The sequence below is a fragment of the Chiloscyllium plagiosum genome, unplaced genomic scaffold, assembly GCF_037043375.1.
Source record: "Chiloscyllium plagiosum isolate Xiang-an unplaced genomic scaffold, Cpla_swu_hap1 HiC_scaffold_23, whole genome shotgun sequence".
Taxonomy (NCBI): domain Eukaryota; kingdom Metazoa; phylum Chordata; class Chondrichthyes; order Orectolobiformes; family Hemiscylliidae; genus Chiloscyllium; species Chiloscyllium plagiosum.
This window is the reverse complement of record NW_028270161.1, coordinates 54,911,963-54,927,407: the sequence shown is the minus strand read 5'-3', so window position 1 is coordinate 54,927,407 and position 15,445 is coordinate 54,911,963. Positions and strand designations below refer to the sequence as shown.

At 43.7% G+C, this 15,445-nt stretch overlaps 1 protein-coding gene across 3 annotated transcripts in view; it reads left to right on the top strand.

Moving 5' to 3' along the window:
- Positions 1-234: 234 nt before the first annotated feature.
- sox5 (SRY-box transcription factor 5) overlaps positions 235-15,445 on the top strand; it is a 375,057-nt gene continuing 359,846 nt past the window's right edge. For 2 of the 3 annotated variants that reach the window (XM_043713397.2, XM_087999687.1), the window contains exon 1: positions 235-400. The gene's annotated coding sequence lies outside the window, so the exon portion shown is untranslated. Of the gene's footprint in view, positions 401-495; positions 946-15,445 lie in introns of those variants that run through there. The other variant, XM_043713395.2, reaches the window with a different exon arrangement.

The window sequence follows — 15,445 nt, the reverse complement described above, 5'->3', positions numbered from 1 at the left end:
CTTTTGTTTTAATCCCCAGAGAGTGGGGGGCTCCTTAAGCCGCTGTTACCTGGGAGTTGGGGAGATGGCTTGTGGGTTGATGAAAAGGCACGGGGGCTGTTTAAAGTGAGAGGGAGGTGTGAGTCAGTGTGTGTGTGTGTTGGGAGGGGAGGGGAGCTGTGCGGGGCTGTGAGCTGAGCCAGGAGCGCCTCTCTCTCTCTCTCACACACACACACACACAGAGCGGCTCACTGTCCTCGCCCTATTGTTGCCTTTTGTTGTTTAGCTCCAGCCGCCTTATGACCAGCTCGGGGATCCTGCATCGCCCTTGACAGCAGCAGCAACACACACACACATCTCTGTCTCTCCCTGTCTCCCTCTGTGCGCCACGTCGAAGACCCCAGATCATCAACAGAACCAGGTACCGTCTCTCCAAACTGCATGGGACTTTGTTTATTTTTTGGGGGGAGGGGGTTAATAAAGAGCTCCTAAAACAGCTTCCACCTTCCCCCCCCCCAATCAATTTCTTTTTCCTGCCTTGTTTCCCTCTGTACATCCCGTCACCCCTCCTCCTTTTAGTCCAATCACTAGGTAACACACACATTAGTTGGCGAGTAAGCACGCTTTTTAACAAGTCTCCCCTGCTTAAACATGCGTTCACTTCGCACTGTCTCTCTGTCCAGATCTCTCCCTCACCCTCAGGCTTGTTTAGATCGTGGCTTTTAGTTCTGCTGTTGCTGCTGCTGCTGCTGGGACTCCCTCTCCTCCCCTTTCCCTCCTTCCCAGGGACTGGCTTTGACGTTGGCTGGTTTTGAGAGTTGCCCGCGCTGCCGTTCGCTTTCCCCGGGTCGAACAAGGAGCTTAAAACAAGCAAAAAAAAAGCAACAAAAAAAAAATCACCGCTTTCCGCCTGGGTCTCTGCATCTCACCCCCCCCCGCCGCCTCTCCCCCCGGAGCGGGACAGAGGTTAGCAGTTTGCTCGCTGATTGTTTGTTTTGCTCTGCAATCCACTCCTTTTGAAATTCTTTATAATGTTTATGCAAAAAAAAAGTTGAAATGTTGTGATTTTGACAAGGGAAAGTTTTTTTCGGGGTGTGGTGGGTGGGGGGGAGGTGGAATGGACAAGGTGCACGTTTCACGTGGGGTTTGTGCAACTCTCGGCTTGTGTCAAATGTTTTATTCTGTCTATACGTGGAGAGTTTTGCTTTGCAATGTGCAATAATGATGGGAATAGTTTAATTCCTATTTGATAGGGCGCTCGTTGCTAGTTCTGCTGAGTTACCCAGCAAGGCTGTGTGTTTTTAAAAGTTGTTTTTTTCCCCCCTTTTTAAAAAGCCTTACACACAAAAAAAATTTGCCTCATTCTTGGCTTTTGTTTGCCCCGAGAATGGGACAGCACTGAATGAATTCAGGCTTAACAATGGAGTTGAAATAACCCCAAAGCATAGAAGAAATGGCGTAATATAGAATGGAAATCATCGTGCAGTGTTGAGGGGGGAATGAAAGGTCACAGCCTACATCTACACAAGAGTTTATTATGCTGTTGCTGCATGTATTCTGTCGCGTTCTCTCTATACTTTTCACTGCCGTTTGTAAAGTCCCTCTCTCTTTAATCTCGCCCTCTCACCGGGAGTCTCAGTTCCGACCTCGCTTTAACGATGAAGAGTTGGGAAAAGTAATGTCAGGCAAGACGAGATGGACTTGATTTGTTTGTTTTTGAGGGGAGCTGGTGGTTTATTCCCTTTTAACACAAATTCCTCTCGTCCAACTGCTTTTAAATTGTGCAGTGTAAAGGAGAGAGAAATGGGGGCTTTTCGTTTTATTTATAAAAAAAATAAAACGGGGGGGTGGAGAGAAGAGAGAGATCTCGTCAGAATCTCCTCAAACCTGAGGAAGTCTCTTCGTCAGAATACCTTGGGGGAAGATTCGCATCAAAACGAGTTGTGAATGTTAGAGCATGTTATTTCTTGCGGGCTATCTGACTTACCGAGTTGTGCCAAGATATTTTGATGTGGGGGGGAAAGCATTTGAAAACGGGAGTTAGGATTTTTCTCTCTCTGTCGTCTGTCTGATTTTTTTTTAAAAAGTTAATCGCTACGTTTATTTGCTGCTCCGATTCAAGTCTCGGCGAAAGTACCTTTATCTCTGCCAGTGTTTGTGCTGCTTTGCCTCAGACACTTCACACGGGGTCTGCATGATAGGCATCTGTCTGATCTCCCTCTGCATGCTTTCACTTTTAAGATCTCGCCTTTATTATGTAAAACAGGCAATTAGAGTTGTATCTGTTTGTTTAAAACAAAATGCCTGTTAATTAGCGTGATCAAAAAAACCCTCTCCCTTGTAGACCTGGGCTGATTGCTTTGTAGAGACTCGACATGACACACATTGTAATTCGAAGCCACTTCTGTTTGTAATCCAGCTTCCCCCTCGTTAGAGAAACAAACGGTGCTTTTTTGCTGAAGTTTTCAGGATCAAGATCTGTCTTTTCCTCCTTCCGCTCCCTCCCCCGCAGATGAGAGGGGGCTTGGTGAAGAATTTCGTGGGACTTTGCAATTCCCCTTCAGTAGCTCCCCCACCCCCGTTCTCGAAGCTCCATCTCCCCTTGCCCCTTAAACTGGCCTGAAGTCTGATTAGGTGGACACTCCTTGGGTGGACCAACAATTAGCTGGAGGGAGGGAGATTGAGAGACAACAAAACCCCCTGCAGATGCTGGAATCCAAAGTAGACAGGCAGGAGGTGGAGAAGTCGGGTGAAACCCTTCTTCAGGACTGGGGGTGGGGGGTGGGTGTAGGGGGAACTGCAGATAAAGGGGCTGGTGGGGGCAGGGTGGTGAAGTGGGGATAGGTGAAGACAGGTAGAGGGTCAATGGGAGGAATGAATCCGGTTGGCAGCAGGGAGCAGTGGGAGGGAGAGGCTGGGAAGGGAGGTTAGTTGAAATTGGAGGACTCCATGTTGAGTCCTCCGGACTGTAGGCTGCCCAGGTGGAAGGTGGGGTGTTATTCCTCCAATTTGCAATGTGATTCATTGTAGCAATGGAGGAGGCCAAGGATGGTCATGTCAGATTGGCAATGGCAATGGGAAGGGGAATTAAAGTGGGCGGTGACTGCAAGGTCCGGCCGTAATCCTAGGGAATGGTTCACCAAGCATCTCAGCTGGGCCCGCAGGATAAAACAGAACTCCCCTTCTCACTTCTATCCTTGGCCTCCTCCGTTGCCACAATGAACCAAACATGCAAATTGGAGGAACAACACCTAACCTTCAGCCTGGGCAGCCTACAGCTCAGAGGACTTAATGTTGAGTGCTCCAATTTCAAATAACCTCCCTTCCCAGCCCCTCTCCCTCCCTTCCGCACCTCCCAGCCACCTAATGGATTCATTCCTCCCATTCACCAACCAGGTCGTACCCTCTACCTGTCTTTACCTATCCCCACTTCACCACCCTGCCCCCATCACCCCCTTTATCTGCAGCTCCCCCTACACCCACTCCTAGGCCGGAGGAAGGAAAGTGGCTATTACTGCTAATCTGAGAATAGAGTGGGATAGGGTCTCATTCTAGACAACAGTGGAGTGGCTTTCAAATACTGTTTGTCAGGGAGCCTGCGTACAAACAGGGTGCAGCCCCTCTACCTTGGTTATACCCTGCCATCAGTGTAGTGTTCTGAAGGCAAGGTGGGGTGGCAGGGTGGCTCAGTGGTTAGCACTGCTGCCTTACAGTGTCAGGAGATCAGGGTTCGATTCCAGCCTCGGGCGATTGTCTGTCTGTGTGCAGTTTGCACATTGTCCCTGTGTCTGCGTGGTCTGCTCCAGTTTCCTCCCACAAGCTAGAGATGTGCAGGATTCTATGAAAGTTTGAACAAGACACTTCAGCTGTGACTCCCTCAAGAGCTCACAGATCTCATGGGTTGGATTACAATCTGTTTACGGGACATGTTAATTATTTCCACAATTAATGAATAGAGAATTAAAATAAGCTCAGTTTAAATTAGATATGCTTTAGTAATGCAGACAACCTCTGTAAGCAAAAATATATATGTTAAAAAGAATGGTAAAAGGTAAAGTTGTCGTAGTCTTACCAGACCATGGAGCTGCTGTCTTGTTAGAGAGGGAGAGAGAGATGACGGGTAGTAGTTTAACTTAAGGGTCACCATGCCTCAGACAAGGGGAATGTTTGAGAAAGAGAGTCCATGGTAACTCCAGCAGGTGATGGGAGTTGAACTCACACTGTTGGCATCACTCTGTATCACAAACCAGTTTTCCAGTGAACTGAATAAGCTGACACTCATTATCATATCTGCATGCATGTCAGCATATGGATCCTTCAAAACTGGAGTCAGAGAAAGGGCCTTCATCATTACGAATGCAGACTGCTCAGCTGTACGTCTTCAGCAGTTTCTGTTTCCACTTTAGAAAGCCACTGCCTGTAATTTTATTATTTAGCCTATCGATTTATTAATTGTCATCTGTTCTCAATTTGAGCATAATTGAACCTCAGAGTCTGACATTAGAGTCAGTGAATTTCTGCCAAGGTGAACATTTCTCACTGAACCTGGCAGCTTTTTCTTATGAACTGTGTCCTCACCTTGATAAGAAGTTTGAGGTAGCAAACATTTTTTCTTGGTAATTGCCGGTAGTTCTACTCTGGGCTTTGCTGGCCTGATTCGAATTGTGTTGGGACAGCCTGAAGTGTTTTGTGTCCAATGGAGTACTTTTCAAAGTGAATCAAATCTGCTATGATGTTTGAAATGTAGTAGGCAATTTTAACAAAGCAAGCACCAAACACCCAAAATATTGGCAATGCACTTTGCCTGGTTTAGTGATGTTGGTTGAAATACAAATACTGCCTGTAACATCAGCGATAATATTCTTGCTGTTATTCATTTGCTAGCACCAAACATGGGTATTGTTGAGAAAGGAAGCATACTGTCGATCGTTTTGATCTCTGGATCTGACAGATGCAAGAATGCCAAAATTCAAAGGGAGCAACAAGTTACGTCACATGAGGAGAAAAAAACATGCTAATTGGTGGAGGTCGTTTGCAATAGGCAGAGTACTTGCTAAACTCAGAACCTACTGACTAAAGTGAGATGATTCTGCAATTGGACAGTATTAGCTGAATAACAATGAGTGTGCTAACAATTATGCTAATGACCAAGTTAAGATTATCAGCTGGGCTCACAATGTGACTGACTTAATGCTTGCAGAAAGTAACAAATATTCATATGCAGGGACCTGCCCTCTGCAGAAAAAGGAACATGTTTAGGCATTGTATCTTTTTTTGACAAAACCTAGTCAACTCTAGTTTCCTGGTGCATTCTCCATGGCAATGGGATAAGAGACAATTTGCAAATGAATCAGCACACTTTTCTCATATTCCTTAGAAATCATCTATTGTCTTGATGAGTATGAGGTGATGAGTATCAATGGCATGTCTTGATCTTCAGCAATACCTCGGCTGTTCTCCAAAACCATTCTGTGGGAACGTTTATGTCCATCTTACAGGGTATACAGGACCTCAGCTTACCATCTTACCTGAAAGATGATGCCTCTGACAAGTCCGCATTGGTAATGTGCTCTAATTTCTGGCATGGGATTTAAAACCATAGTCTTTAAATAGCTCATGGGTTCACAGTCTCTGAACACATTTAAAACTGAGGTGAGGAGAAATTTCTTCACTCAAAGGCCATGAATCATTGGACTTCTGTACCCCAGAGAATCACCTTTGCACGTAGTCAGAACAGAGGTTGATAGATGTTTGGATATGAAGGAATTACAGGATGTAGAGTTAGTGTAGAAAGTTGTAATTGAGATAGATAAATCAGCAATCATTTCTTGACTGGCACAGCAGACTTGATGGGCTCAATGGCCTACATTAACTCCTATTTCTTACATTTTTACATAATGGCCAGGAGATGACAGTGTTACCAACTGAAGCAAGGTTGGGTATTTTACTGAACTTCAGCCTGTGCTGTGGAGACTCCTAGCTGCTGGCGTGGTCAGGAGTTGGCTGCAAGCACCCTCCCCAAGCTGTGACAGAGGACTTTGAACGACACGAGTCAGACTGATAGCCTAACTGTAGCAGAGGAGTGCTTCAGATTAAATAATCCAGTATTTAGATGGCTTCATCTCACTCTGAACTCTTTTGCTCCTGTCATCCTAGCCCAGTCTCCTGATCAGCAAGTTTGTTGCAAGATCAGGCAGAGTGCTGTCAACACATTCTCTTGCATGGATGCTTTGAGATTATGAAGAATGAGTGAATGTCACATTATTGAACTCCAGAGTGTTCATAAATGAAAGATTTGCATTTACATAGCGACTTCTGTGACTTTGAAATACTGTCTTTCTGAAATTCTGTTGTACTGTAGAAAGTGTGGCATATCAGCTTATGTAGAGCAAGCTTCCACAAATAGCGATAAAATTAGTATTCTTGTCAGTGAAGGTGTTAAGGCTTACAGAATCAAGGTATATTAATGGGGCCAAGGTAGAGATTGACCTTATTGATTGGAACAACAGGCTGAATGGCCTATCATCTTGATCTTAAGTTTCTGTAATTTATTTTAATGTATTTGCTTTAACTATTTGCTGGGACGCTGGTGAGAACTTTCCTGTGTGTTCTTCAAAAAACTGTCCAACATCCAACATAGGATTCATGATGAATGCAAAAGACAGCTTCCTCACCTGTACAGCATTCCTGCAGTAAAAGTCTCGATGTCTCTGGAATTGGACTTTGAACACACCGCTTTCTGACTGGGATACGCTGAGCCACAGTTGACAGTGACAGAAATACTGCTGTGGAAAGTTCAACTCCACAGCTAGCTGAACACATTCTCTTGTGTTTAACCAGATCTGCCCCGAGCCCATACAATTAAACACTGCGTAGCATTTCAAAGTGACAGTCAGTGCCAGGATTCGAACCTGCAGTTGTCTGTTTGGGATATCTTTGCTTCTTTGGATGTTTTTTGTGATGACATAGCCTGACTCAGTGCCATCAGCTCCACCTTTTGATGTGGAAAGCTTTATCCTATAAAGTGTGAGAGGTAACAGAGAGTGGTGACTGTCAGTCACAATCTCACTGTCTTCAACTAAGAGATTCTGAAGAATGCTTTCACTTTAAAATGCACAGCTGTGTGGTGTCAATTCCTTTAACCCCAGAGTGAAGGTTGTCAGCTTAAACCACTGATTCCAGTTCTCTCAGTGCATTTAGTTGGGAAAAGTCACTCTGTTAAGATGGGAACAGGAGGAGGCCATTTGGCCCACTCCTCTCCCCTAACTTGTTCCCCCTATTCAGCCACATCATGGCTGATGTGTACAGGATTTCACTTCCACTGGAGCCTTTGTTTTAACTCTCCACCAAACTCCAACACACTCCAACTCCAACTAATAGTAATTTATACCAAATTTGTAGCGTTACAGATATTTGTAAACATGAAGTTTGTTTTTCAGTTTTTACATGCACTTTTGATTCATTTACCTTTGTGTGGCTCAGATTTCTTCAGCTTTTTTTTCATAAGAGTCAGGAATTTTCAGGAATTTAGTTCAGCAGATGGTGCGTGTTAGAAAACGATCGTGCAATTTGAAAGGTGCAAAGACATTCTGTACTCTAAGTTTGTTTGCATACAGTTTACCTTGACGTGCTCTGCTCTTCTGGTGTAAATTGAAATGGGACCATACCTCGTACACGTTGGCTCCTGGAGCAACTCCCATCTGTCTCACTGAGGCACCCTCTAAAGTGACGGGTTTGCTGAAGCCTGTGGTGTGCTATATCAAGGGAAGATCAAGGTTTTAGAACTGGCTCAGGCAGGTGATGAAGGCAACGGCAGTGACTTACATTGATACAAGCACTATTTTTATTTACCTTGGGAAATGGCTCCTGGCGTTTGGCAACAGGCTAACTGAGCAAAAATAGACATTGGATCCAAAGAAGGTGATCTTAGGTCAAGTAGAAATGCAATTGAAAGAGGATGATCTTAGTACTAGAGGGAGAGAGATTTGGAAGGGAATTTTCTGTCTTTCCGGGTATTTGAAGACATGGATACTATTGGTAGAGCGATGGGGAGTGGAATTGGATGAATATTTCACTTTGCGCAGAATGGATAAACTTGTATTTATAAAGTGCCTTAGCCACCTTTTAGGATTTGAGGGTTTTGTAGTTGAGTGAAATACTTTTGAAACATGGTTTCCATTATAACATGTGGAAATACAGCAGTCAATTTGCACACAGCAAGCTCCCACAACCAAAAATGAGATATTGCTCCAGGATTAAATGTTGAACTAGACCAACACTCTCTGCAGCTTTCCCTGACTATGCCCTCATTTCAAACCTCAAAAGTTGTCCTGATCTCATCCTCCTCCTCTCTTTCTCCCCCCCTCCCTCCCCTCCCAAGAACCATGGGTTTGGTGAGGGGTGGGGGAAGAACTGTGGAAGGGGGACAGTGGTGAGCAGAAACTGTGATGGGGCAACTATGGAGGTAAAGTGTTTAATCCACAGCGTTTTTAAGGTGGTTGCAGCCTGATTGGAGGCCTGGTTCTGGTTCCAGTTCCAAAACTGTTGGTGAAAAAATCTGTTTTCTACAAAACCTATCCACCATGAAAGAAAATATGAGGATTTAAAGGGATTACAAACTTCTTAAGGCTTGTTCAGACCCTTACAGAGGGCAGTGTTGCCTCAGAGGTCATGACCCCAAAATCTTGTCTGGGTTAGAGAAGCAGTGGATTGAGACACAGAAAAGAGCCAGCTCTTTTTTAAAATGGTGGCCTTGCATCTTTTACATCCATCTGAGAGAAAAGGTGGAACATTTGGAAGACAGCCCCTTCACCAACATGGCAATCCCAAAATGAGTCAGGGTTGGAAATGTGGTCATTCAGTGAAGTAGAGATTGACTTTCCTTTTCTTCACTGGGAAGTATGACTTGGACCATTAATCCAAGACTGAGATCTTACTTCCATAATCACATTCCATTGATGGATTACCTCCAGGAAGAGTTCATAATTCTGACTCCGTGCTCTACACAGTCTACTTTCCTTAATTCAAAACTACATTAATTTAAATTGTTGCTTAATTTGAACAGAAATCATAAGCAAAACACCTGCTGAGCAGTTTTATTAAAATTGGGTAATTTGATCTCCTGGATAATTTTAACTTCAAATTAGCAATACTGTCATTGTGACCTGGTAGTTTTTAGTTACTGGATACATTACCTTGTAGATTTGACTAATACTCTAGAGAAAACCACTTCAAATCCCACCATGGTAGCTTGAGAATTTAAGTTCATTTTTAAAAGAAAATCTGGTATCAGTAAAAATGTTCATGAATCTATTGGGTTGCTATGGAAATATAACACCTAATCGCTTCACTGATTTAGGGAAGGAAATCTGCTGTTGTTGTTAGGGCTGGCCTATATACAACTCCCCAGTTGCACAACAGCTTTCAGATCACTTTTGAGTTGCCTGGGCAAACCACTCAAGGCAGCTGGCATCGGATGGTAAGTGCTGACCTTGCCAGTGATGTTGACCTCCTGAGAATTAATTGTTGGAAAGGAAAGTATCCGTGAAATGTTTTACAGCATATTTGAAGCATTTAAGAGATATACAGCATGGAAACAGACCCTTTGGTCTAACAAGTCCATGCCGACCATGTTCCCACACTGAACTAGTCCCTCCTGTGTACACTTGGCCCATACCTCTCCAAATATTTCTTGTCCATGTACTTATTCAATTGTCTTTTAAATGTTGTAATTGTACTTGAAACCACCTCTTCCTGTGGAAGTTGATTCCACATACCAACCACTCTCTGTGCAAAAAGAAAAATGGCCCCTCATGTCTTTTTTAAACCTTCCTCCTCCCACTTTCAAAACATGCCATGACACAAAAACAGAAGTTGCTGGGAAAGCTCAGCGGGTCTGGCAGCACCCGTGAAGAGAAATCAGAGTTAGCATTTCGGGTCCGGTGATTGCAAAGATGACCTGAGGAAGGGTCGTCAGATCTGAAACGTTAACACTGATATCTCTTCACAGATGCTGCCAGACCTTCTGAGATTTTCCACAAACTTGTGTTTTTTGTTTCTGATTTACAGCATCCAAAGTTCTTTTGGTTTTTAAAAATAGGCCCCCTAGTCTTGAAATCCCCCACCCTCAGGAAAAGATGCCTGCTATTCATCTCCTCTCTGCCCCTCATGATTTTATAAACCTCTGTAAGGTCACACCTCAGCCTCCTACACTCCAGTGAAAAACATCCCAGCCTGTCCATCCTCTGTCTATAACTCAGCCTTCCATTTCTGGCAACATCCTGATAAATATTTTCTGAACCCTCTCCAGCTTAATGTCCTTCACACAATAGGGCGACCAGAACTGGACATAGTACTGCAGAAGCTCTTCAAGGTCACGTGACCGTCGAGCACTTAAGCGAGCTTCTCTTTAATTTACTCTTCTTCCCATGTGACATGATTTACTCCAAAATGACAGTTAAATGGCATTGACTAAGCTTCAATACTGCTGCCAGGATTATAATAAATGTTAAAGAAATGGACTGGTGAGTGTTTTATCCATGAACCAAGCTGTAAGTTTTTCTTTTGAGAAATAACGCAGTGCCATCAGAAAGCTTTCAAATTAGGATTATCAAGTCTCAACAAAAAATGTGTTGAGTTTCTTGCTTTGACCAACAGAGCCCTAAGAGGTTCATGCACTGTCCTGCTATTGGATAGCTTAACTTGAAACTGGATGAGTTCTGCACCTCATGGATGCCAGAGAAACTTTGGTTCCTCAGGAGAAGTCACATAAAAAAAAGTTGCAGATTTTTCAGAGCAGAATTCTGAACGTGTAGATGAATTTGTCGGCAAATTGCAGAATGTCAGAACTAATCTCACTTGCCTTCTTTTATCTCTGTCGATTTTTACTTACTGTGTCAGACTTGATCAAAGAAAGATCTTGCACTTTAACAACCTTTCTCCAGGATGGCATAACAAATGAAGTATTATTTGAAGTGTAATTGCTGTTGTGATTTATAAAACACAGTGTAGCTAGTGTGTGTGTGCATGGCAAAAAACCACTAACAGCAATATGGCAGTCACTGGAGCACCTCTTGTTTCGTGCTGTTGGTTGTGGTATAAATATTGGCCAAGGCATCAGAGATCTCACCTGCTGTTCTTTCAAATAGTGCTGTGGAATCGTTTGCACATCCTTCCTGAGATAGCAGAGAACGCCTCAGTTTAGTGTCCCATTTGAATGCAGCATCTCTGCCAGTGCAGTGCTTCCTCTGTCTAAGACGAGAAGGATCAGCCCAGATTGTGGGCTCATAACTTTGGACTGGGATGCCTCTGAGCTGTGATAGCAATATTGTTTTCTGCAGTGCCAGGAGATAAGATGATATTTTTGTGGTTTTGAAATAGAATACTGAAGCTGCACAACTTTCACTGCATCACAAAGTGACAGAGGGGAGATGCACTCAGATGCTATACTATAAGTTCAAACTCTCGCCCAACCTTTCTTGTACTTGCCTGATCAGTCTTTTCAGGGGTTTTGTTTGGAACTGATTTGAAAGATGGAGAAAGAGGGTCAGTGATGAGGGACACCGTTTTAAAGTGAATGCAGGGGCTTTAGAGAGGATTTGCAAAGAAACTTCTTTTACCCAGAAGATTTTGGGGTCGGAATACACTGCCTGGGAGGGTACTTGATGTGAGAAACCTTGCAACCTTTAAAATGGATGCAGATGTGCCAGTACATCACCTGACGAAGGGGCAATGCTCCGAAAGCTTGTGATTTTAAATAAACCTGTTGTACTGTAACCTGGTGTTGTGTGATGTCCGACCTTTAAAAAGTACTTGGAAGTGCCGTAACATTCAAGATTGTGTGCCTAGTGCAGGAAAGTGGGACTAGTGTATGTCGTGTATATCTTTGATGGTATAGCCTTGATGGGAGACGAATACTTCTGTACTGTTTGATTTTATAAAATACAGATGTGTACACACAATGTCAGTTCACACTATCATAGACAAAATCATAACAACTTGAAGCATGGAAGAAGGCTATTTGGCCTCTTATACTTCTGCCAGCCCTTTGGAATATGCCAGGCTGTGAGGTTGCAGATTCTGGGAGTATTCATCATTAACTGTTACTGCTGATTCATACACCTCAAGTATGCCCAGTTTTGTGCTGTTTTATAGGAACTGGAGCACCCGGATTGGCGTGTTCCTCATTCCTCCATCACCATCAAGCTAGATTGTCATCTGGCTTGGTCAATGAGGAATGCTGAAGAACTCGGAGCTACAGTAGGCAGATCTACAAATGATGTGGCACCTTGGTGAAGTTCCAGTACAGCATGATGCAATCCTGTAATCCCTACCCCGCACTGTGCCATGTCGAGGTACTCATGGTCATGGGCAATGAAACAATCAGCGTTTCTAATGATGGGGGAGCTCAGCACTTGAGTGTAAAAGATAAGGCTGAGGTGTATGCACCTTCTGCCAATCTTCAGTCAATTGGTCTCGCTCAACTTGAGAAAAACAAAGGGCTATGCACCCCACCAAAATCCCAGCTGAAATGCTGTGATCCTAAATTAGCGCACTTTAGTTTCAATATTGCTTCAACAGTGGTATTTCCCTGCACATTTTCCCAATTATGAGCTATCCTGGAAAGACAGGACAAATTTCAATCCTGCCATTTAATGCTGCAAGAGCCAACTGGCAACTATCAGTAATACAATGGAAACAGTCATCATTAATGCCAGAAAGTGGCAATTATCTGTTCACGGGTGCACAGTTTAGATTCTGCCAAAACTCCATGATTTCTTGAACTGGCTCTATCCAATGTGATGCGCAATCTGTTGTCTACCTACAGTGGGGAAAGCCATTGTCCTCCAATCCAGCCCGCTCACTCGTAAACCGATTGGTCTTGACTGCGCTCCTGTTGCATCATTACTTGAGGAAACTGGCCAAGCAGCAGGTTCTCAGCTGAGCTGCATTCTGACTTGTCCATCAATTAACGTTGGTTTTAAAATGTATGCATTCGTAAATAATTTATGTCAGGCTGCAGTTTCATGTTTACATCAAACACTTTCCAAGTTGTAAATAACAGAGTATTGGCTTTTAAGACCCTCTTTTATGTCTTGTGGAATCAATATTGTCTGTTGCAGATGGCAGTCTGGCTGTGATAGATGAAGTGCTCACTAGCCTTCAGTAACTATGTTGACTTTCATGCTTTTGTTTTGCTATTTGACACATTAAATATTCTTTTTCAGAAGGGGTTTTTACACTTCCTGCCATAATGCTGACAACAGGTCAATTTTGTCTTTGCTTGAATGCTCAATGTAGCTACACAACGTTGCACAAAATGGCCTGGGAGATGGGGAGATATTTTTGGAATGATCTAGAATGCACTGCCTGAATGGCTGTCGGAAGCCAATTCAGTTCTAATTATCAAGAGCAATTGGGCAACCACTTGAAATGGGAAAACTCAAAACATTATAGTGAAAGAACAAGGGAAAAGTTGGATTAATTGGATTGTTTCTTTTATAGACTCAGCACAGGCACAATGGGCTGGATGGTTAATGCTATACAGTTCGATGACTTATGTTGATTCATGGAGAAAATACAATAAATTTAAGATTTAATTTCAGCTCAAATACATGTGGGAAATGTGTGATTATTTTACATAGCGTATTTGAAAGTAAACCTTCAGTCTTGTACATTCACTTAGTGCAGATACAACCCAAGCATCAATGCAGGTCTGATCTCCTGTGCTTATCAACACTCTAATGAAGCAACATCTGTAATATAATTTTTGACTGCAAAAAAAACAGGGTTGCTGAGAGGATTTTATGAGGATTAATCTTGGTATATGTGCACATCATGTCACTGTTGAATAGATGAGTGCTTATGCATATGTGCCAAACATTGTCAGAGCTGAATCACATTAGTACCATGAGGCAGTAGGATAACCTGAAGGATATTTGGAGGCAAAGTATTTCAATAATGAAATCAAGTTGATTTTCAAGGTGGGGAATGCTTTATGGTCGGTTTCTGGTCTCCCAACTCAGTGATTCTCCAAGCTTTTTGTTTGAATTTTTCAAATAATCATGGACAGAATTCAACCTGAAAAGTGTTGGTTTGGGGGGAGGAGGGCGAGTGGGATGTTGCTTGACCCAACCCCATGGGTGAGGTGGAGCTGGCCTTGCCTGGATTTGGCCAGCTAGCCCCATGACTCAGGTCTTTAGATGGCGCAGGGCAGAAATGTCACCTCCCCCATTCTCGGCCCCTATTTAGGGAGGGAGACCAACCTCCTCGGGGGCTGCTGGCTAATCCAATGGCAGGTGGTGCTCTTGTCCCCGAGCCGCGCCACTAGGACTCTTACCAGGACCGAGTTGGCAGGCTCTAGTGAGGGGTTGGGGGGCTGAGGTTGATGTCGCAGGGAGAGAGGGGGTGGCAATGAAGTCATCTTCAATGGGCACTTCTCTCCAAAGCCATTAACTGGCCACTTAAGGGACTCAATATGCCCATGGTCAAGAGTGTTCCTGCTGCAGGTGAGATACTTACTTACTGGGCAGACAGGTGGCGTGCATAGCATTGTTGCCATTTAGTGCCAAACTGGGGTAAAATGGGCATGGAGGACAGCCCTATCAATTCCCCATCCATATTTTATGTCAATACTCATGACATCAGGGCAAATTTGGATTCTGGCACCCTTTCTCTGTGTTGCTGTGTAGTTAAATATTTTCATGTCTTCCCTGTTTTGAAGATTGAACTGAATTGGCACTACCAGACGTGTTGGCTGCAGGGTTTCCCTAGGATTATCTTCCTTTTGAAACAAAAATAGAAATTGCTGGAAAAGCTCAGCAGGTCTGGCAGCATCTGTGAAGAGAAATCCAGAGGTAACGTTTCCTTCCTCAGAACTGGCTCACCCGACCTGAAACACCAACTCTGATTTCTCTCCACGTGTACTGCCAGACCTGCTGAGCTTTTCAGGCAATTTCTGGTTTTGTTTCTGAACTGTTCTCAGTGTTGATGACACATGTAGTTTCCTCTGAAGTGAGACAACCAGCACAGTCTATGCTGGACACGTGTTGGCTATACCCTGCTCCCACTTGCAGAACATCCACCTCAAGTGTCTTTTCATTCATGCCATGCTCTCTGATAGATTTAAGAAATTCTCAACCAAAATAGTTTGAGAATTATTCAGAATCTTGCACATGTTCCTCTTCTCCATTAGGTTGCTTTAATTGATTATATATTTTGCCTCCAGACTTCCTTCAGGGTATTCCTATTCTTCTATAGCACCAACCTGGTTCAGCCTTGACAGTATGTTACATAAGCAGTCATCCATTCCAGCAGTAAGATATGTGCATGCACCATGATTAATCTCACCTTACAGAGCCTTGGAAGATCAGGTCAGTTAGTTGTTAATGGGGGTCATAGTTGATTAGTGTCGTGTTGAAAGTGGATGGCTTGGGGCCTAAATTCATCACACGTCTTGATCTCTGTG